The sequence below is a fragment of the Pelodiscus sinensis genome, chromosome 13 (assembly GCF_049634645.1).
Source record: "Pelodiscus sinensis isolate JC-2024 chromosome 13, ASM4963464v1, whole genome shotgun sequence".
Lineage (NCBI taxonomy): Eukaryota > Metazoa > Chordata > Testudines > Trionychidae > Pelodiscus > Pelodiscus sinensis.
The window spans coordinates 41,462,990-41,486,393 of NC_134723.1; positions in this window are offsets into that span (position 1 = coordinate 41,462,990).

Here is a 23,404-nt window from a genome sequence, read left to right on the forward strand (position 1 = left end):
CCCGGACAGACAGTTCTCAGGGGTTTCCCGCTCGCTTGTCTAATTCGATGAGGGACAGCAAAGCAGTCCTGGCTTGGAGTGCCCTGAATGCCCATACTCGGCACATCACTGCACTCGGCCATCAGCCCGTTGCACTAGCCGCAGGCTGCCATCTGGGGGGGGAGGGTCAGTCGGGGGGCTGCAGGACAGCTTCCACCCCAAGGAGCCTGCAGAGCCACCCCAGTCCTCCCCATTGGGGGCTCGTACCCCATTCCTCCCTCACCTCCTTCCACTTACCCCTCCCTAGCCTCCCTTCCTGATGTAAAAAATAATGGACACGTGTGTTCAAAAATAGAAACTCTCTTTATTTAACAAAACTGGAGGTGGAAGGGGGGATTAACCTCTGAGGAGACTGGGAAAAGGAGGTGGGAGAGGGGAAGAGAGAGGATGGGAGAGGGGAAGGGGAAACCTGGGAGGAGGGAGCTGGAAGGGGGAAGCCAGGGGAAGAAGGAGGAGGGGAAGTATCAAACTATGGTACGCCATATCTTCAGTACTGTGTACAGATGTGGTCTCCTTATCCCAGAAAAGATGTTTTGGCCTTGGAAAAGGTTCAGAAAAGGGCAACTAAAATGATCAGGGGTTTGGAACAGGTCAAGTATGAAGAGAGGCTAAAGAGACTGGGACTTTTCAGCTTAGAAAAGAGAATACCGAGGGGGGATATGATAGAGGTCTATAAAATCATGAGTGGTGTTGAGAGGGTGCATAAAGAAAAGTTCTTCATTAGTTCCCATAATAGAAGGACTAGAGGACACCAAATGAAATGAATGGGTAGCAGGCTTCAAACTAATAACAGAAAGTTCTTCACAAAGCAAATAGTCAACCTGTGGAACTCCTTTCCGCAGGAGGCTGTGAAGGCTAGAACTATAACAGAGTTTAAAGAGAAGTTAGATAAAGTCATGGAGGTTGGGTCCATGGAATGCTATTAGCCAGGGGGTAGAAATGGTGTCCCTGGCCTCTGTTTGTGGAAGGCTGGAGATGGATGGCACGAGACAAATGGCTTGGTCATTGTCTTCAGTCCATCCCCTCCAGGGTATCTAGTGTGGGCCGCTGTCAGCAGACAGGCTACTGGGCTAGATGGACCTTTGGTCTGACCCAGTATGGCCGTTCTTATGTTTTTATGTTCTAAGCTCAGGGCTCAGGGTCGGGGGTCTCAATGGACCACCTTGATTTTCATGCAAACCTGCTCCTGGGTGGCCAGGCTGGCAGCTCTCCTGCCCTAGACGGCCACTTTCCTGTGCCTAGTGCAGAGGTTGTGGATGAGGTCCACGATGTCTGCACTAGACCAGGCGGGCGCCCGCCTCTTGCGGCCCCGAGCAGGCTCTTGGGAGCTGGCAGCCTGGTCCCGGGAAGAGGCGGAGGGCTGGGTGGCTGGCTCGTGCCGTGCCAGATGCAGGGTCTGCTGGCTGGGTGCTGGCAGGCTTGCACCTGGCACGGGCACCGTAGCCAGACCGTGCCCCTTTAAGGGCTCCGGGGCCGGGAGGGGGGCAGACAAGTTTCCTTGGTGGTTCTCAGAGTGGCCACCAGGGCAAGCTGGGGAGGGCTAGCCTCCCACTAGTTCGAATTATGTGGCTACACACCCCTTAATTCGAACTAGTAAGTTCGAACTAGGCATTAGTCCTCATAGAATGAGGTTTACCTAGTTCGAATTAAGCGCTCCGCTAGTTCGAATTAAGTTCTAACTAGCGGTTTGTATGTGTAGCGCCTATTAAAGTTAATTCGAACTAACGTCTGTTAGTTCGAATTAACTTTGTAGTGTAGACATACCCTCTGATACTTGAAAACTGCTATCATGTCCCCTCTCAGTCGTCTCTTTTCCAAACTAAGCAAACCCAGTTCTTTCACTCTTTTCTCTTAAGTCATGTTTTCTAGACTTTTAATCAGTTTTGTTGCTCTTCTCTGGACCTTCTCCAATTTCTCCACATCTTTCTTGAAACACACTGGCCAGAACTGGACACAATCCTCCAACTGAGGCCTAATCATTGCAGAATAGAGCAGAAGGATGACTTCTCGTGTCTTGCTCACAACACACCTGTTAATTTCACCCTGTGAAGTTAAGTTAACTCTCTGCCTAAGGTGTCATCCTCCATGCAGAACAGCTGACCGTCCCAAGTATCTGTGCACTTGCTCTCGCAAAAGTGTGGTGAACAAAAGGAACAGAATGGGGGCTAAGCTTTGACAATGAACCTCCAGTGTGTAAATGGGTGGTTTACCTATGCATTCACCTTCTAGGACCTCATTAATGCTATTGGACAGCTGCACCTTGGTGGCCATGCAGAGGCACTTCCGATAGAATCGGCTTTGCTTGTAAGCCCTATTCTGCTCAGCGCCTTTTATCTGGCAGTTGTATGTGCCACACTCCACACCCACCTGCAAGATAAGGTGAGAATGCTCCACCTTGAGAATAGATGAGTCTAGTTCTTCTCGTGTTTAAGGCAGGGGTGGGGAACCTAAAGCCTGGATCCAGCCCCCATGGTTCAGGGCTCCCCCGCTCCCCAGCACAGGGGAATCCGCACTGGCACCCCGACAGCCCACCACAGACCTGGGGCACACAACATCTGCTAGCCTGGACCTTCCTAGGAATGTGGGGAGTGTTTTTCTCCTTCTCAGTCGCGGGAGTGAGGGTTGGTTTTATTTTTGTTTTGTTTTATTTTTTACTTCTCTTTTTTTTTTCGGCCGCCAGCCCCCGACTGATTGTTTTGTGGGTCAGCAGCCCCCAACCAAAAAAAGGTTCCCCAAGGTTTAAGTCTTACAGGATAATTGGTCAGTTAAGAGATCCTAAGTCCTGACAAAAAAAAACACTTGGACAAAACATTGAGAATTCCACATGGTTCCCTGTCTCTACACTGAAGTGCAGGTAGAAGAAAACGAGAGGAATAAATAGTAAAATATAGAGCATTTGTGAAAAACGACTGAATCTAAGAGACTTATGCTTTGTGGGATCAGAAAGTAACATGTACAACCGAAGAGACTGAAATAACCTATTTTCACAGATCTTGGCCTATTTTAAATTTTTGTTCAGGTTTGAGAGCCTTTGCTGCAGCAGACTCAGACTATCAAAGCAGTGTGATGAAAAAAAATTCAGGAACTGTCTTTCCCTGAAAGGGTTAAACACGGTGCACAGAAGTAGTGATGTAAAATGCACTAGAATGGCCAAATGTTAGTGTGAAGAGAATGCATGGATTCCAGGAACTAGATTAAGAACATAAGAACGGCCATACTGGGTCAGACCAAAGATCCATCTAGCCCAGGATCCTGTCTCCTGACAGTGGACAGTGCCAGGTGTCCCAGAGGAAGTGAACAGAAAAGGTAATCATCATGTGATTCCTCTTGTCATCCATCTCCAGCCTCTGACAAACGGAGGCTAGGGACACCCTTCCTACCCATCCTGGCTAATGGCTAATACCATTGATGGACCTAATCTCCATGAATTTATCTAGTTCTTTTTTGAACTTTGTTCAAGTCCCGGTCTTCACAACATCCTCTGGCAAGGAGTTCCACAAGTTGGCTGTGTGGTGTGTGAAAAAAAAGTCCTTTTCTTTGTTTTAAACCTGCTGCCTATTAATTTCATTTGGTGACCCCTAGTGTGTGTAGACTACAGGGTTTTGTCAACAAAAGTGGACTTTTGTCGACAAAACTATACCCGCATCTACACTACCGCCGAGTTCTGTTGACATAACATCGACAGAACTCAGCAGTTTTGTCGAAGGCGATAAACCTCATTCTACGAGGAATAACACCTTTTGTCAACAGAGTTCTGTTGACAGGAGGCGTTATTGCATCTACACTGTCCTTTGCGTCCACACTCTCATGTCGACAAAGTAGCTTGCTTTGTTGACAGAACTGGATGCAGTCTAGATGCTCTTTGTCGACAGAAGCTTTGTTGACAGTATCTGTTGACAAAGCCTCTGTCGACAAGCCTGTAGTCTAGACGTACCCATAGTGACTAGGGCCTAGTACTTAGGTTATAAAAGATTTGAACTGTGCAGCCAGGGATAAGGGTCTGAGAAAAGAAAGCAAGAAGGGGCCTGGAAGAAACAGTGAGAGGTCTTGAGGAAATGAAGGCAGAGCTGGGAGCAAAAGTACAAGCAAAAAGGTGGTCCAAAAAGGGATACTGGGCAGTATGGGCCTGCACCTTAGTTGGTATAAATCAATAAATTTTCAGCTGGTGTTAAGTCAGTGGAACTTTATCCATTTACACAAGCTGAGAATTTACCCCCGTATGAATAGGCTCCATGTTTTAAAAAAAAAAAAAAAAAGCTGAATTTCCTTGTCATTACACTGCAGGATAGAAAGAAAATAAAAGGAATAAAAAAAAAACCCACAGGCTTAAGTGATGATGAGTGCACTTGAACGCATCATGAACCCACTCAAACTTTGCTTGATTCAAAATGTAATCACAGCATTTAATGCTTTGCATGGCAATGAAGGGCTCAGATCAACTATCTTGAAATGCTATTATCTGCCAAATTCATCAAAGTGAGCCAGCGCTATTGAAAACCTCTGGGTGAGCAGCAACATTAGCAGTGGGCAAGGCGGCTTCCTTGCTAGCTGCCTGAGACGTGAGGGGAGTTCAGAACCACACGGCTGTACCCGAGAGCAGACGCTGCCCCCACACAAAATGGAAAGAGCCCTTCATTGTCCCTCTGCCTCGCTGATCCGGTGCTAGAAATTCTCCCCAAGTGATTTCACGTGCGGTTCTTGGAGCAATGACCAGCCCAACGGCCAGCTAGGAACAGGACAGCCTCCCACAATGCCAGGATCCACAGCCTTCCAAGCCTTGCAGATTTCTCCCTCCCTCCCCCCAGCATTGTGAGCTAAAGTATCTCCAGTTGAAATCTGCACGTTGCATGTCTTGTGGACGTGAGGCTGGGGTATGGGCTGGTGCTCTGGTTTACAATGATTCATTGCTACGTAACATGTAACCCTGGATGTTTACTTTCAATGCGTGAGTTGTGTGCTTTTCAGAAAGATTATAATCAGCAGGAGGGAGGAAAGGGGTTGGGGGTTAAATAACCGTTCTGATAAAGTTAAATGCAAACATCCTTGGTTACAAGGATCGTATTTTGCCGTCCTTGCACACACTCGGCAGCACCTTGCTCTATTCAAAAGCTCACATCAAAAAGCGATGAATGGGACACATCCAGCCTACTTAATTACAGGTTGGACCTCCCTGGTCCAGCACCCTGGGAACCTGACCAGTCTTGAATGAGGGATTTTGCCAAACCAGGAGAGGTCATTTCTGGCCCCCCCTTGCTGCCAGTCTCCCCCAACCCAGCCCTCTGGCCTCCCAGCCAGCCCCTCACCTCCTGCTGGCCCCACTGCCTTGCTGGCCCCACTGGGCAGTCATCACTGCCCTGGCTCCGGGTCCCACAGGACAGCCGCATATGCCGCGCTGGGGCTCCAGGACCCACAGGGCAGCCACACGCACTGCGCTGGGGCTCTGGGACCCACCGGGCAGCTGTGTGCCATGGATCCCTGCCCACTGAACTACCGCAGCTCCCAGCCACGCCAGGCAGCCACGCACATATCTCCCAACCCTGCTGGGCAGCCCTCCTGCCACACGCTGATAGAGGGCTTGCTGTGGGCAGCCCACTGCTCTGCCAGACCCCCACGGATCCTTGCCACTGGCCCGCTGCCAGGACTCTGGTCCTGCAATATCTGTGCCGGACCATGGATGTTGCCGGACCAGAGAATTCCGGTGAAGAGAGTTTCAACCTGTAACTTCATTCACACGGGTCCTAAAATTGACAGGTAACTGCTTGGGCTGTTGTATAAACTCTGGATTCTGTTATTGCCACTCCAACTCCTCTGCTGACGTGGGTTTTACCCACACTCATGGTCCTATCTATTTGTTAGTCTCTAAGGTGCCACAGGACTCTTGGTTGTTTTATGCTATTCAAATCATTCCCTTCACACCAATGGGACTCTTGGATGAAATATGGTAAAACTCAACATGATTTAACAGCAGCAGAATCTTGTCTCCTCCCCTTTCCTTCTTTAGCCTGGCAAACAAGTCATCTTAAGAGAGCACAGTGAATCAACAGAAGTATAATCTAGGTGGCCCAGTACCGTACATCACATCTCATCCTGTGTGGCTCCCCCTGAATTTCCTTCAAAACCCGCCAAGACATCTGTGCTATAGCTCTGACTCATTTAACCAAGTTTCGGTATCTAGATAAAAAACATGCTGTTTTACGTGACCAATAGACAACGCAAAGTGACAGGCACAAAACAATGAATATTCTTGCTTCCTTTTTTTCCCCTCTTTAGATTCAAGAATAATTAAATGTTTTAATTTGAAGTCAGTGGAGCTAAGCCAGATAAGGATCTGGCCCAGTAAGTTTATCTTATTTTATAACATTTTGCGATGTTTTAACAGACTGAGATCTGCTCAGTAATATAACGCGGTCAAGGAAAGCATCGGAAAAATATGTTTTCCTGTCAAATTCTATATGTTTTATACATGTGCCTGTAAGGTTACACACCTCCATTTTACCCTCTTTATAATGGATGTGAATCTTTTCATACCTGTCCCACTCTGTTCTTATTGTTGTTGACAAAAATGGTAGATTTTTTTCCCAAGGGAAAACATCCAGCTTATCCTTGCTGTGCCCTCAAAGGCAGTGGAATGATTCAAGATTTACCCAGCACTATTAAAGACAAATTTGGCTCAGCATTTCCATCTTCTCACAAATCCCCAAACCAATAATCCAGCACAAACCACAAAACCCCTTTTCTCTTGCTTTTGCCCTTCTGCAGACAAGCTATGGGCTGTACTTCATCCGCAAATAAGAACTCTGAAGATTTCTATGGATAATACCAAGTTGTACTGGGGAGAATGTAAAAAAAAAAAACCAAACAAATGAATAGTCCATTGGCACCTTTGAGAGTAACGAAAATATATATAGTATCATGAGCTTTCGTGAGCAAAATCCCCTTCTTCGGAAGAAGCTAGACAAGCATGAAGTGGGAAATTGAACAGATTGCTAGGAAAATATTCTGAAGTTTGCCTCTGCAAGAGCAAATCTAGGAGAAAGACCGGGAATGTTATGAAATCGTGAATGAGTTGTATTGGGTCACCGTTCTTGCTATATTCTCACAGCACAGCATCAAAATGCCCACATGGCAGGATGCCATCATGTAGCTTCCCTGCCACTGCTGGTTCCTCCTTTTACCTTTTCAGTTGCTCATTCGACCGCATGGTTAAACACAAGGGTCCCAATTTTCCTCTCCTCTGGCTGTAAATTGGAAACATCCCACCAGTCAATGGAGCGATACCAAGAGAAAACAGGTTTGAACAAGAGCATCCTCTAACACCTCGGGCCACATTCATCCCTAATACCACTCCGTGCTGTTCCACGAAGTTGCAATGGAGAGACATGTGCTCCGTTATCTTCGAAAGATGGGCAAATACATCGGGTCCTCACTTCTGCCCGTCAGCACAAAATGGTCCTAAAGCTCTTCGCAGTTCCCTCAGCAAAATCCACCCTGGAGCGTCCAGCCGGAACAGGCAGATACACCGCTGAAGTCCCGCTTCAACCCTCCAAACAAATGGTGCTAGGGCTTTGAATGTCACCATGTCTGTTTACCCCACGCTCATCGCTTCCTGAAAGCAATGGAAAGAGTATAGCCACCCTCTGACATCTTGAGAAGGGTCCTGTTTAAAGTCTGCTGTAACGTCTATCACAGAGGCATCATAAGGCAGCGGTTTTCAACCTGTTTTTCCTCATGACCCAGGTGAAGAAAATTGTCGATGCCATGACCCAGTATTATTTGATCAGAGTGTGGGCTCGGGGGGGAGGGGAGAGGGGGGAGGGGTGAGCAGGAGAGCTTTGGGATGTAGGAGGGGCACCATTTTTGGGGGGGAGGGTCAGGGCAGTGGCTGAAGGGGCTTATGTCAAGCAGCTCCCTGGCAGCAGTGCAGCAGGGGTGCTAAGACAGCTTCCTGCCTCTCCTGGCACCGCTGACCAGGCTGCGCCCCAGAAGCAGCCAGCAGTAGGTTCCTAGCCAAGGAAAATGCAGAGCTCAGGGCAGGGGCAGTGCACGGAGCCGTGTGCGCTCTCCTGCTTCCTTCCTCCCCCCGCTCCAGGAACCAGGTCTGTTGCTGGTCACTTCTTAGACACAGCACAGTCTACGGTGCCAGGACAGACAGGGAGCTGCCTGAGCACCCCCACTGCTCACCTGATCCCCAAGCAGCAACAAGACCCAGCCCCTGACATTCCACCACCCAGTGCTGGGTCCCGACCCATAGTTTGCAAATCACAGTCATAACTGATACACTGCTATAGGGACTTTCATAGCGGTTCCCATTGTACGTACTGTCTGACTCCTACAGAAATAATAAGTTCAGCATGGCCAAGAAAGACCCACTTGATGACAGGAGTTACTATAGAGAACTTTCTGGGTGTCTGGCTGATGAGTCTTGCCCACATGCTCAGGGTTTAGCTGATCGCCATATTTGGGGTCGGGAAGGAATTTTCCTCCAGGGTCGATTGGCAGAGGCCCCGGAGGTTTTTCGCCTTCCTCTGTAGCATGGGGTACAGATCACAGCTAGAGGATTCTCTGCATCTTGGGGTCTTCAAACTATTTGAAGGCTTCAATATCTGAGATATAGGTGAGAGGATTATTCTAGGAGGGGTAGGTGAGATTTTGTGGCCTGCACTGTGCAGGGGGTCAGACTAGATGATCATAATGGTCCCTTCTGACCTTAAAGTCTATGAGTCTATGAGTCACTCAATTGGCTATGTTTAAACGGGGCCAGTTCCTTAGTCACCAGACTCCTGTCTCCTTTTGCATCCCAGCATTTAAAGGGCTCATGACAGTTCGGAAAGGGAAAGCCTATTAAAAGATGAAGTAGCAATGTTTACAAAAATTAAAAGGTGCACTGTGTATTTTGGGAGGAAAGATCCCTCCTCCTCCCCCCTTCCCCCCCCCCCCGCCACATTGAAGTGCAAGGAATAATTTTAAAATATGAATCAAGGCCTTAATTACTGTGCCTCTAATCTCAGACAGTCACACTTCACTTTGAGGCAATTTATGATTAAATAATAATACTAAAAGGCAAATAATAACAATTGGCACTTTTAGAATGCCTTTTATCTAATTAGTTTGGGATTGGGTGATTAACATTGGATTTGGTGCTTTGAAGATTCCAAGTACTGTACAGGCGCTGAGTAACATTTTTGCCCAAGGATCTCAAAGCACTTTTCTAGCATTGGTTAAGAAAGCATCAGAACACACCTTTTAAAAATGTGCAAACCGAGGCCAACTTTTTAAATTTGCATCTCTATTCTGCAAAAAGCACTTGGGTGCATGTGGTGCTTAACTCATCTGAGTGGTCGCATTGGCTACTCATGCCAGGAAAAAGGACAGTTAGAAATATTTGCAGGACTGAGCCTACAGTTAGAGCCTACATCCGGAATTACTATGGATGCTTATGTGAATGGACTGAAATCAGAACAGTTGGGGCAAAGCACCTCTGAAATTCATCTCCTTATTTGGGAGACTAAATGCAGATTTCGATGCTTGCACGTTAAAAAGTTGCCTCCCCGATTGCTTGGCCAAAGTCTTACAGGAAGTGATTGGGAGTGAAACTCCAATGTTCCGTGATTTTTAAGGGCTTACGTGGCAGGGACAGGCGTGGATATCAAGACTCTCTCCCCAGATATGCCCCCAGAAAGTCTAATTCTTTTCTTCTGTTTGTTTCCCACAGAGAGTAAAGACATACAGCAGCTCTGAATGAAGCAAAGAAAGGCAACGTCCCTCATTTTAGCTCTTTCATTGTGCAAACACACATCCACCAGAAGAAGCTACAGCATCTTCATTCTGTTTATAATTAATATTGTACCTCAAACAGTCACCTGTGGAAAAGAGAGGTATGAAAGGATTTCAGCTTACTTTGATATTTAAGGTATTTCATGTCCTTTAAACATAAAGTTTAAAACAGGAGGAAATCCATAATCTGCAAGAATGTTCTTAGTTCAACAAAGTCTTGGAGTTGACAGCTAATAATTAATTAACAATGAACGGTGTCTTTCAGCCTGTCAGGATGATTGGCACTATCATCGTCTGAAAAGTGAGAGATTTGTTAAGGTGGCAGACTACCGTCAGGGAAACATTAAAGCTTCACAATTCCCACTCCTTTCAGCTAAACGCTTGACGTGACAGGTCAGATCATTTGGAAAAAGAAGAGGAGGTGAGGAGAACAGCAGCAACCTCTGCTGGCAAAAATGTTGCCTCATTGCACCATCCATCATTTCACATTAACCCCCTGGTAGACCGGTCAGGGGAAGGATTCCCTGGGTCTGGAGAGGGATTCCCAGTCCTATCCATACACCTCTGCACAAAGACCCACTCCTCCCGGGATGGGGATCAGCGTTAAATCCGGGTGTTTGCCTGGCTCTCCACTGCCCCAGCCAGTCAGGTTTGTGCAGAGAAAGGGAAGGATCTCTCTTGCCAGTTGCACAGCCACCTCCAGGTAAATACACCAGGTAGTAGCACATCCCATGACTTGGCCACCCTCATTGGTGCTGTAGCCATCACATTGGGAGCCCTTCTATTTGGCCTTTGGGAGAGTGAGGGTGCTCCTACCTGTTCTCCCTTCTGCCCCAAGCTCAGGTGCTTTCTCCCTGCTCTGCTTTTCCTGTGTCTCACGGCCAGCCTCAGAGGTCTCCTCCCTGCTGCCCCGATCTCTATCCTCTGCTCTTCGCCTGCCATAGCCAGAACCAGGGCCAGGGGCTTCTGGTGGAGAAGGAGCATTGACTCCAGGGGAACGGCTCCTGGTTTAACTTGTGTGGCAGACCCAAGGCAGCAGGCTGCAGTACTTTGAGGCAAGGCAGGTACCCGGGCAGTTGGGTGTTCCCTGAATAGGCTGCCACAGACTGCTGCCCAGTCATCAAGGCAGGCAGGCACCTGGGACACATTAAGAGCCAGCTACCACAGAAGGCCAATGGAACACCTCCAGCCCGTTAGGGCTTGCTGGTCTGCTATAAAAGGTTTCCCCTCAGGAAAGAAAAAGGAGAAGAGGGATGGACTGGAGGGCTATGTCTACACTCGCAGCTTCTTGCGTCAGAAGTATGCAAATGAGGCTAAGCGTGGAATATTGCCGAGCCTCATTTGCATACCTCATGAGCCGCCATTTTTGCAGAAGAGGTTCTTTGCGCCAGAAGGAGCTGTCTACGCTGCCCCTTCTTGCGCAAGAAAACTCCTCTTGCGCAATGCCATTATGCCAATTATTTTCAGGAATAATGGCATTACGCAAGAGGGGTTTTCTTGCGCAAGAAGGGGCAGCGTAGACAGCTCCTTCTGGCGCAAAGAACCTCTTCTGCAAAAATGGCAGCTCATGAGGTATGCAAATGAGGCTCGGCAATATTCCACGCTTAGCCTCATTTGCATACTTCTGATGCAAGTAGCCACGCGTGTAGACATAACCGGGAGGTGCAGGTGAACTGCAGGCAGCAAGCAGGCGCGACTTCTCCAAGATGCCAGGCAGAAACTGCTGTGGGAGCGGCTGGGGAAGTGGCCCAGCAGGTTGCTATTCTAGGGGGATAAGGGCAAGAGCCCCACTAGTGGCTGCTTCTTAGGGCACTGGGCCGGAACCTGGATTAAGTGGGTGGGACTGGGTTTCCCCTGCCCCCCAACCCTCCCTATGCCTGGTGGGAAAAGCGGACCTTTGGACTGCGGAATGGTTTTCCCTCCATGCTAGTGACTGGCCTGTGATGAAAATGGCTCATTATGTGGGGAACCCTCTGAGAGAAACCAGAGGCAGCGGGAGGGTCACCATGAGCCTCTGAGGCATATTAACCCCTCTTCAGGAAGTGCAGGACCCAGGCACACAACCAGAGCTCTGCCACACTTGGTGCAATTCCCCCCCCCCCCCCCAATATAATTCTATTAACTTCCTTCCAGTCATGAGTTCAAGGGAGCGCTCTGCTCACACCATATTCGGTGATTTTGACACAGAACGTCATGCTCGGAGCCCTGGTTGAGCAGCTGGAAGAAGCTCACTTGGGGAACATCTACTCCATAATCTCACGGTGTTACAGGTGCCCAGGGCTGGAGCCCCAGTGGAAAACCAGACAGGCTCCTCAGCCCATGTCAGCTCATCAGCCCCTCCCGCCTGCTGCCAGACAGCAGGCAGGAGGTGCTGGGTGATCGGGAGAGGAGCAGGGGCAGAAAGAGGCAGAGCAAGACCAGGGTGTGTTTGGAGGAGGGGGGGCGGAGTTGGAGCAGAAAAAGGCAGGGTGGGGCGGAGCTCCAGGGGAAGGGATAGAATGAGGGTGGGAAGAGGTGGGGCCAGAGTGGAGCTGTAGGGGAGGGGGCAGAGTGAAGGCAGGGTGTCAGGGTGGAGTGGGGGAAACTGGAAATGCGAGGTGCAATTGTTGCTTGGCCAGCCGCACCTGGGCTAGCTTTCATCTGACTAGCAGTGATGCCATGGCAGTGGGCTTCAGCAGAGGTTAGCTACCTGGGTAATTAGCCAGGGATCTGGGGGAACCTGAAGCTCACGCTGCTGCACCTTTATTGCGCAGGGATCCCCGCTAGCTAAATCAAAGCACGCTTGCCACGGGCACGCGCACGCACACACACACACACACACACACTGCAACCATGCCCCGTAGCCAACAATGGTTGGTAGCCAGGGCAAGAGGCACAGCCACCTAAAATGGCACCTGCTCAGCAGAAAATATTCTGCTGAGCACCTGAAAAAGTGAATGAGGCTTGCTAGCCCCTGCTGGAGTTCAGTGACAAGAGCTGTGAGGTTTGCAGTGTTCTTGTAACCTTGGCCATCCCAGGCGATTGGAGACAAGGTGGGTGAGGTAATATCTTTTATTAGACTAATTTCTGTTGGGGAAAGAGACTTGCTTTTGTGTTAGAGGAGAACTCTTCCTCAGATTGGAAGCTCGTCTCACTCACCACTAAGAAGTTGGTCCTGTAAACGATGTTACCTCACCCACCTTATCTCTCTCATAGCTGTGGTGGAAATTGTTCAAGGGCCTTCAGCACCCGGTTATATTCAGACTCATAAAAAATGGAAGTGGAAAGGCTAGAATTATAAGATATCCAGTGAAATGTGTGGTTTGTTATCAAGATGGAATCTGGATTCTTCTGTAATGCGTAATGTAGTGTTAACAGACGGCAGTTAATATGTGCAAGCAAATGGATGTACATAGTTGACTTCTGTATGACTCTGGTGAGTACAGACTGCTTAGTAAGGGCCTTAATTAACAATTTTACAAAGGACAATGAGATAACAATTATTCACTGCAGGCAGCCTTTTTTTTTTTTTTTCTGCCTCCAATCCCTGGCCTTTGCATGAGTTTATACTCCAGATAAATATTTTGCTCTCTCCTGGCAGAAGGTTCATTATGTAAGTGACAAAAAGAAAGCATCAATTACCATCATACATGGATACTAATGTACCTGGTTAATGTAGTTATAATATGTCATCGCAAAACATCTTGTCAGCATTTTGTAATTAAAAAAGAAAAGCTATTGCCATTGTGAAGACAACGCACTTAGCAGAGACAAATCTCACGTGTACGATGATTTTTCAAAGCAAGAACAGACACACACGTGCTATAGTAAGTAAAACCTTGACAACCTTGCCCTCGGTACCACAATAACCTCTCTTTGTTTAAATAAAGTGCCCCCTTTCGCTAAAAAGAGCACTATCAGATGCTTACACATGACACCGGCCAATCGGAAGGGTTACAATGTTTCTCAGGGGATATAAAAAAATCCCTGTTTCTGTGGGTCAACAGGATGTTATTTATTTCCTTGAAACAAAGAGTCTTCTAAACTGCTGAGAGATTTGTCGAAACAGGATCCCATGCAATATATTAAACAGCCAGAAGGGGAGAGTTTATTATTAGCCATTAAAACGGAAAGCTGTAAGTCTACAAATAAGAAAGGGACTGTGTACTTGACTTTGTAATTCTCGGTTAATGAGAAATCAAACATGAAAGGCAAATATTTAATCTAGAGTAAATTTAGTCATTTAAATCATGACCACTCACAATGCTGCTGACTTATGTTGTATAGTGCACAGCAAAGGCCAACTGCTGGGACATAAAAATGTGCCTGCTTAATGCTCTGAAATGCTTCACTGTTATTTAAACAAGAGTTATTGAAAGATCAGAAGGAACTTCTGGACAGACTTTATATTAAGGCTAGCGTGCCCTTTTGCAGTCTAGGGCCAGCCTGATGGTATGCGGATTTGGAGCAGCTTGGGAATCATAAATTTGTTCATTCTCTGTTGCTGTCTCTCGCCCAGCCAGGGAAAGGATAAACTGCAACCTGTTGCAGCACATGATTCCCTGACATACTGCACAGCTATGACACCAGTACATGAAGAGAACAGAGGCATGAGTGTCTCCCACTCACGCACCTGTGTGTGAGGGGGAGCTGAGTGGTTCTGTAGAGCCTCTCTCTCAGGCTACATCTAGACAACAAGCCTCTTTCGAAACAGATCATCTAGACAGCCACAAGACTTTCCAAAAAGCAGATCGCTTTGAAAAAAGGCGTTCTTCCTCGTCAAAGTAGGTTTACCAAGATCGAAAACCCACCGTGTTCTTTCGATTTAATTTCAAAAGAATGCGACGGCAGTCTAGATGCAGGTGACTTTTTTCGAAAAAACTCCATAGTTTAAATACACCCTCATAGATAAGAGAATGAGGTAGAATCTTGGACCTCCTGGTACAAGGTGGAGGGACATTCCACAGGTTGGTCTTTAATTAGCCCTCACTACAGCTATCTGAATTGATGAGCCCAAATTGGTTTGCAGCATTATCTTGTAAAGCATAGACTATTGCCTTCCTTCAGACTTGACCATGCATATCTTAACAATGCTATCATGAACATGCTATCATTAGTGTGGTCTGTTGAGATCCTTTTGTCAGGACCTTTGTTTTACATTTCTGGAAAACACCATTCTCCTACAGTACAGTGCAGAAATGCACAATAATCATTTGAAAACAATGAGTAGTCCTGGGGCACCTTAGGCTATGTCTAGACTACATTCCTCATTCGAAAGAGGAATGTAAATAAGGCAGATCAAAAGTGCAAATGAAGCACGGATTTAAATATCTGGTGCTTCATTTGCATATTCACGTCCAATTGCTGTTTTGAAAAAGGGTATTTCGAAAATGAAACCGCAGTATAGATGCGGTTTTTTTGAAAAAAAATCTCTTTCGAATGAACCTGTACTCCTGAAAAAACGAGGAGTATGGGTTCTTTCGAAAAAGGGTTTTTCTTCCCCCCCAAAAAAAAAAAAAACACGTCTAGACTGCAGTTTCACTTTCACCTTTTTTGAAACACCAATTGGATGCGAATAAGCAAATGAAGCACAGGATATTTAAATCCGCACTTCATTTGCACTTTTGATCTCCTTAACTTACATTCCTCTTTAGAAAGAGGAATGTAGCCTAGATGAGCCCTTAGAGACTAACAAATTATATATATCATGAGCTTTCATGGGCAAAACCCACTTCTTCAGATGAGTGGATTTTGCCCACAAAAGCTCATGATACTATATATATATATATATATATATATATTTTTTGTTAGTCTCTAAGGGTGTGTCCACACTGCATCCAGAGCTCGAAATGAGCTACGCAAATTGCAAAGCTTATTTCGAGTCAACTTCGAAATAGCTTCCTTCAAAATTTGGTGCTGTCTACACAGCACTTATTTCAAATAAATCACTGTTCCCAAATGTCCGTTACTCCTCATGGAACAAGGTTTGCAGGGACATCAGAATAGCGAGCGCGTGATATTTTGAAATAATGGGCATGTTCAAAAGATGTGGAATGGCTATTTTGGAATACCTCCTATCACCATTCACCCTGACAAACTGAGCTGGAGAAAAGCTTCAGGGGGTAGCCGAGTTAGTCTGTCACTAGCAAAACTTCAAAGGCAACGAATAGTCTAGCAGCACCTCAAAGACTAACGAAACACGTAGATGGTATCGTGAGCTCTCATGGGTACAACCCAGAAGCCCAGGTTCAGGATGATGGCAAAGGAACATGTATTACCTGGAAACAAAGCAAAGCAAATCCTAAAGATCAAATTCTCCCCAAGTCTTTGCCCTGCTTGTTTGTTTAAATCCTTGTCAGTACTTCTCTGGTTCTTGAGTTTTATTTGTTCCTTGTCCCTTCAGAATTGTCCCCCCATGACCCTGAAACACTCCGCAGGGAGCTGGAACCACGTCCCGAATACACTTACTTCCATGGATGAAAATCACTAGCTGTGATGCAGTGAGACAACTAGCCCGGGTGTACTCAAAAGCAGGGCCACCGACGGGGGAGAGGAGGGAGAGGTGGCAAAGGGGGCAGTTGCCCAAGGGCCTGGCAATTTAAAAGGCAGCCAGCTCTTAGCACCACCCCAACCTCACCGTGCCCCCTCCAGCCAGTCCTCAGCACCACCCAGGCGCTTGAAATCACCACTGGAGGCACAATCCAGGTAGCACTAAGGACTGGCTGGGGGAGGCACAGTGCAGTCTGAATGGTACTGAGGACTGGCTACCACTAGCCTGGCCCTGTCTGCCTGAGGCCCCCATCCCTTCTGGGGGGCCAGGAGCTGAACCCCCTCCCTCCATTGCCCAGGGCCTGGTGACATCTAGGGTTGCCAGATGTCCAATTTTCATCCAGACTGTTCGGTATTTGGCTCCCCCATCTGATAAAAAACCCCAGAAAATACCAGAAATGTGAAATGTCTAGTATTTCCTGTTTCCCTCAGACGGAAGCCCAGAGGGGATGTTGGGTTTTTTTTTTTTGTTTGTTTTTGGTTTTTTTTTGAGCTTAACCAAGTTTGTTGAAAGCATCTGGCATGCCTAGTGATATCGGTCACCAGCCCTACTAAAAAAATCAGGCTCTCTCCCCTTCATTGGTTGCGATTGGTCCTGCCTGGGGCAGGGGGCTAGCCTCCTGAGGTCTCTTCCAGCTTTATGATTAACTTTCTCTCACACTCATACCTGTGCACGCCTGGTGCTTTTGGGTTATTGGGTACCCAGCACAACCCAGCTACTGCAAGCAATGCTGATGCCTTAGGAGACAAAGAAAGACAGGAAACCCAGCACCAGAGGAGGGCTGGTTGATACTGGGACCACACAGTAGCAGTATTTATTGTAACCTCCCAGTGTCTAAAACACTGACTTGTCCCTAGTATATTTTAATGTTTTACGTCTTTAAGAATGGGACTGCCGAGAACGCACAGCGGATTCCAAAACAAGAATCCACAAAGGGATCCTTTAATGAAGCACTGGGGGTGTGGCCCCTGAAAATATTCCATTCTGTGCACCCCTAAATGCTAAATATGGCTTGGGCCATGCTTCCTGCGAGGAAGTCACTTGTTTTCTTTTCGGCATTTTTCTTTTTGGTAGTCTAACATGTTCGTGTCTCCATAGCAGCCGAAAGTTAATCTTTAATTGATGAATGCAAAAGCTCAGACAAACCACAAATGTGCTATTCAGCCTGTTGGGCTTACAAAGGAAGTTGTGGTTCTATCAGTTTTCCACACCATCTACAGCTGCAACATTGGCTTCTATTACTAATCACTTGCAGTATGTGTGTCTTGGGTTAGAACAGATGGTGTTTGTGAGGCATGCAAAAGCGGCAGCCATCTCAACTGCTGTACCAGTTGGCTAAGAAAAAAAAAATCCTCAAAACAAAACCCATCCTTACTGTGGAGGCTGGAATGCGAATGGTGTTTCAATAATTCTTAGGCTCTCCAAGAGCATTTGATCAACAAACTCTTCACCCTAAAGCAGACTCCTACCTGATGTTTTGTTAGCCAGCATGACTGATTTACTAGTATAATATTCCCCCGGAGTAACTCTACACTGCAATACTATTTCCAAATAACTAGTGCTATTCCAAAATAACTTAGTCCACATCTACACAGCAGGCAGTTATTTCGAAATAGTGTCAAAATACAGGCAGTCCCCGGGTTACGTACAAGATAGGGACTGTAGGTTTGTTCTTAAGTTGAATTTGTATGTAAGTCGGAACTGGTACATATTGTAGGGGAAACTCTAGCCAAACATTTCTCCAGAGCTCAATTTTATTCTCCCACACCTCACTTCCCTCAGTCCTTTATTCTCAAGCTGAGGTGTCTGCTGAGAAAAGCCGCTCCACGTCTCCCTGGTCTGCTGGGGGGGGGGGGCACTAGCTTCCCGTCTCCCTGGTCTGCTGGGGGGAAGCAGCTAGTGCGGGGTTGCCTCACCCCGTTTGTAAGTAGGGATCCGATGTAAGTCGGATCCATGTAACCCGGGGACTGCCTGTACTGTCAAGCTGGAGGACATCTTTTCCTGACTCCTGTAACCCTTATTGTACGAGGAGGAAGGTACGTCAGAGGAAGAGAGCTCTGTTTTGAAATAAATGCTGTGTAGACACTCCCTATTTTGAAATAAGCTACACAATTGATGGAGCTCAATTTGCATAGCCTATTTTGAGTTACGCCCTGCAGTGTAGATCCAGGAAAATTAGTAAAATAGCACAAATTCACAGTTGCAGGGAGTAAGATTTTTTGACACGTTGGGCTGGATTCTGTTCTCAGTTACACCAATGTCACATCAGTGAAGTCACTATCCTCTCTGTCATTGGGGGAGAGGTTGGGACCACAAATAGCTTCGGTCCAGCTACTGAGGGTCTTGAAAAATCAGTACCAAAACCATTATTCTGATGTGGTCTTCCATGGAGAACCAATACAAGTAGCTGTGTGTAGGACACGTGGGAGGTTTTTCATACCCTGTGTTTTCATTATAATGAAAAAAGAAAACTACATGGCTATCATGGACAAGCTGTAGCCATCGCTTAGAACACAGTCTTCAACCATAGATAAAGGGCATTTCTAGCAGCCCTCATTCTTTGGTTCTCTAGCCTCAGCAGAGAATCTAGAAAGAGCACCCGGCTAGATACTATTTCAATGGGGTGACCATATTTCCCGATGATGAATACAGGACACCTGGTGAAATTACTCATATTCAAGTGAGTCAAACGGCAATCAAGCAGAACGATGCAGTGCAGACACTTAAATCAACCTCAAGATGACTGAGCCCCAGATAAAAATAAATCTCTGTCGTTGGATTCTTTTTATTTACTTCCTCGTCTTTAAGGCTTTAGGGCTCACATGGGGAGGGATGTCACACACCCCTGCCTCACACACACGGAGAAGTGACACATGTTCATGTAGACTTTTTCGCACAGGGGGGTGACTGACCTGACATTCCCTGCCCTGCTCCATCCTCCCTCTATACCTGGCTGGGCTCCTGGGAGGGACCTGCGTCTCCTGGCACACATGGGGAGCACACAGGATCACAATCCCCCACCCCAGGTTTCTACCAGGACTCACACCAGAATGTGGCCAGCAGCAAGCAGCCTTGCGCAGGAGGGAGGGGAGAGAAGGAGGGAGGAATGACCTGGCCCATTGCTCATCTCATCCCCCACGTTCCTCTGGTGGCTGGAAGCAGCTTGTCCCTTCCTGCCTGCCCCATGTCAAAAGGCAGCTCACACCTCCAGGGCTGCTCCTGGCCCCCGACATAACCCAGCTGCCTCCTGACCCCAGCTACAGCATGGGCAGGGAGGGGTTAAGTCCTAAGGATGCCCTGTGCACCAGGGCCCAGGGAAACTGACTGCAGGGGCTTCATCTATCCAGCCAGGAAGGTGGCTCAGCAGGGTGCCTAGGAGACAGAGCAGCCCCATGTTCCCTGGGGGGAGCAAGGAAGAGAGGGGAAGGGGGCTGCTTCAGAGCCTGCAGGGTTGGGTGCAAACAGGCTGGAAGTCACCTCTCCCCTCCACTCCAGAGCTGAGCTGAGGGGCAGAGACGCTTCCCTGTGTCCTGCGTGTGCCAAAGCGCCGCCCCCCCCCCCCCCCCCACGCGGTCTTGGTTCCTCCTGGCCAGCACCCCAGGCCAGAGAGTCCTTAGCTTTCCCTGGCTGCTGGGCCAGCCAGAGGCAATGCAGGAAGGAAGGAGACAGCCAGCCAGCCAGCTGGGGAGCTGAGCACGCCAACCAAGGGCTGGTTTTCCAGGCAGTGCTGGGAGCAGGATGCATTCCAGCGTGGGAGACAGAGGAGCAGCAGGGCGGAGGGAGAAGACAGCGAGAGAGGGAGCATAGAAAGGGCCAAGGAGTGAGTAGCAGAGGTGACACTTGGTGCCAGCCTGCACTCAGATACTGCAGCATGCAGTCAGGGCCAGCCAGAAATGGGACTGGAATGGGGTGGGGCGCTAGTGGCCAAGAGCCAGCACTCAGCAGGGGCTGCACGGATGGGCCAGCCAGGTGAGCGGCCAGCCCTTCACCCTGCAATTTTCCCCTGCTGCCAGACTCGCACACCTACTCCCCGTGTTGGCCACTGGACCCAGACTCTCACCACTGGTGGGTGGGCAACTGGGGAGCAAGGATGGGGCCAGCAGCAGCACCCGCCAGTACTGATTGGGGGAGGAGAAGAAAGAAAAACGTGAGACAATTTGCCCATTTTTAAGGAAAAGTCAGAACCGCTGCAGGAGGGCTTCAATACAGGACAGCCCCTTTAAAAGCAAGAGGTCTGTGCACCTTGTATTTCAACAAGTGGCTGGCCAAGCCCTCATGGAGAATGCGGAGCAGCTGTCGGAGGGGTGTCCTTCTTGCCACCACCCAGCGACTATCGCAATGAGCGCTAGGGCAAGTGTGTGTACACGAGCAGAACAGACTCGCCCCTCGCTCCTAGTGTAGGCACAGCTTTTGTATTCTGCATCTAGGATTGCCAGGTGTCTAGTATTGACCCAGACAGTCTGATATTTTTGCCTCCTGTCCAGTTTAAAAAAAAAAAATCAGAAAATACTGGACATTTTAGGTGATTTTTTTTCCTTGCCAGGAGGCAAAAATACTAGACACATGACAACCCTACACACACTCAACAACTGAGCCAAGCTCTTCGCCCCTCCCTGGGCTCCAGACCTCCCTTCCTTCCCCACTTACCTGGTTCCGCAGGGAAGCTGCCTTCTGGCTCTGATCAAGAAAACAAGATGGCCACCGGCAAAAAGCCTAAAGACTTTTCTTAAAGGGGCTATGTTGTTTTATTTTTTGTATTTTATTTGCTTAACTCAGGATCCCTTTTTTTTTTTTTAATTGCTCAACAACTTTGGTTTCCTCCTTCCCCCCCCCCCCCCCAACAGAATTTTTTCCCCGGTGGTTTTTTTTGAGGGTGGGGATAAGGTGTGTTCGGTATTTTTGGTTAAACAATCTGGCAACCCCATCTGTACCACTGGCGCCCGCAGGAGTTTTCCCATGATTCTTAGTGGGAGCAGGCCCGGACCCACAGAGAACAAGGCAGAAACATTGTGGCTGTGTCTACACTGGCCACTTATTCCGGAAAATCAGCCGCTTTTCCAGAATAACTTGCCAGCTGTCTACACTGGCCCCTTGAATTTCCGGAAAAGCACTGACGATCTACTGTAAGAAATCAGCCGCTTTTCCGGAAATACTATGCTGCTCCCGTTCGGGCAAAAGACCTTTTTCCGGAAAACTGTTCCAGTAAAGGGCCAGTGTAGACAGCACAGTAGTGTTTTCCGCAAAAAAGCCCCAATCGTGAAAATGACGATCAGGGCTTTTTTGCGGAAAAGCACGTCTAGATTGGCCACGGATGCTTTTCCGACAAAAGTGCTTTTCCGGAAAAAGATCCTGCCAATGTAGACGCGCTTTTTCCAGAAATACTTATAATGGAAAACTGTTCCGTTTTAAGCATTTCCGGAAAAGGGTGCCAGTGTAGACGTAGCCTCCGTGTCATTGTGCAATCCTGTTTATTGCTGTACGTGTAGCTGGATAGGACAAGGCGTTTTATACTGGGCCATGAATAGGTGGTGTTTGTGCTCTATGAGCCACTAGGCCAAAGATAGAGTGTGTCCAGACACCGCAGACGTAGATTAATGTCCTAACAAGCCACGCTGTGCCATGTTTCTATATCATAAACCACTGCCACATGGCCAGGCTAACAGTGGGATCGCCTGTTACACCGTTATTGCTATCAGCTGCCGGGCTACCTGTTCCAGCCCCAAATAGCAGTGTGGCCAGCAAGCGGAACAATCAGAAGCCTGGCTTTGTCAATCACAGAGCAGCCAACCTTGAACGTTGAGACTCTGCTGTTTGTCTCCCAGCTGCCTGCACCCAGCATTAAGCCCTGATCCTCTGGTCCCTTCCCAATGAAGGTCCCCCTGAAACCTCATCGTCTCTCTCCAGTTCCGCTCACCAGAACACATTGTTCCCATTTCAAGAGCCCATTAACCACAAACAATTAACCAATGCGCACTCCCCCGCCGAATTAACGAGCCCTTTCCTCGGCTGCAGTCATCTCCCTCACACAAGCTGTGATGTGCGCCATGGGACCTGGGCCTCCGCGTTTTGCCTCTGCGCCATTTGTTCCAAGTCTGGCAACTGTAGCTTCCAGCCCTCCAGGGTTGGCCCATGCTCCAGTCCCCTCAGAGAAGGTGACTGGGCCCAAGCAGGGCAGTTAATTCAGCACTGCCAAACATCAAGCATTTAAAATCATGAGTCTGTATCCAAACCCGTAAGATTGGGGTTAAAGTCAGGAGAGCTATTGTAAATTACAAATGTCGGGTTCTTTTTATTTGCCTTCTGCTTCCTGACCCTGACAATGTTTTTAAGCTTCTCTCTGCAACCATGAGCGCCGGAATCGTACTTTGAAAAGAAATTAAAGTTGAGATTCTCACGATTCCAGCATCCTGGGCCTTGAGAGACATAACTGTGGGCAACCTGCAAACTGCCCCATGAAATAATTCACTCCCTTTTCCAGAGGAAGGAGGGATTTGTGACTCCATGTGATCATAGAATACTAGGACTGGAAGGGACCTCGAGAGGTCATCAAGTCCAGTCCCCTGCCCTCATGGCAGGACCAAATACTGTCTAGACCATCCCTGATAGACATTTATCTAACCTACTCTTAAATATCTCCAGAGATGGGGATTCCACAACCTTCCTGGGCAATTTATTCCAGTGTTTGACCACCCCGACAGTTAGGAACTTTTTCCTAATGTTCAACCTAAACCTCCCTTGCTGCAGTTTGAGCCCATTGCTTCTTGTTCTATCATCAGAGGCCAAGATGAACAAGTTTTCTCCCTCCTCCTTATGACACCCTTTTAGATACCTGAAAACGGCTATCATGTCCCCCCTCAATCTTCTCTTTTCTAAACTAAACAACCCCAATTCCTTCAGCCTTCCTTCATAGGTCATGTTCTCTAGACCTTTAATCATTCTTGTTGTTCTTCTCTGGACCCTCTCAAGTTTCTCCACATCTTTCTTGAAATGTGGTGCCCAGAACTGGACACAATACTCTGAGGCCTAACCAGCGAAGAGTAGAGTGGAAGAATGACTTCTCCT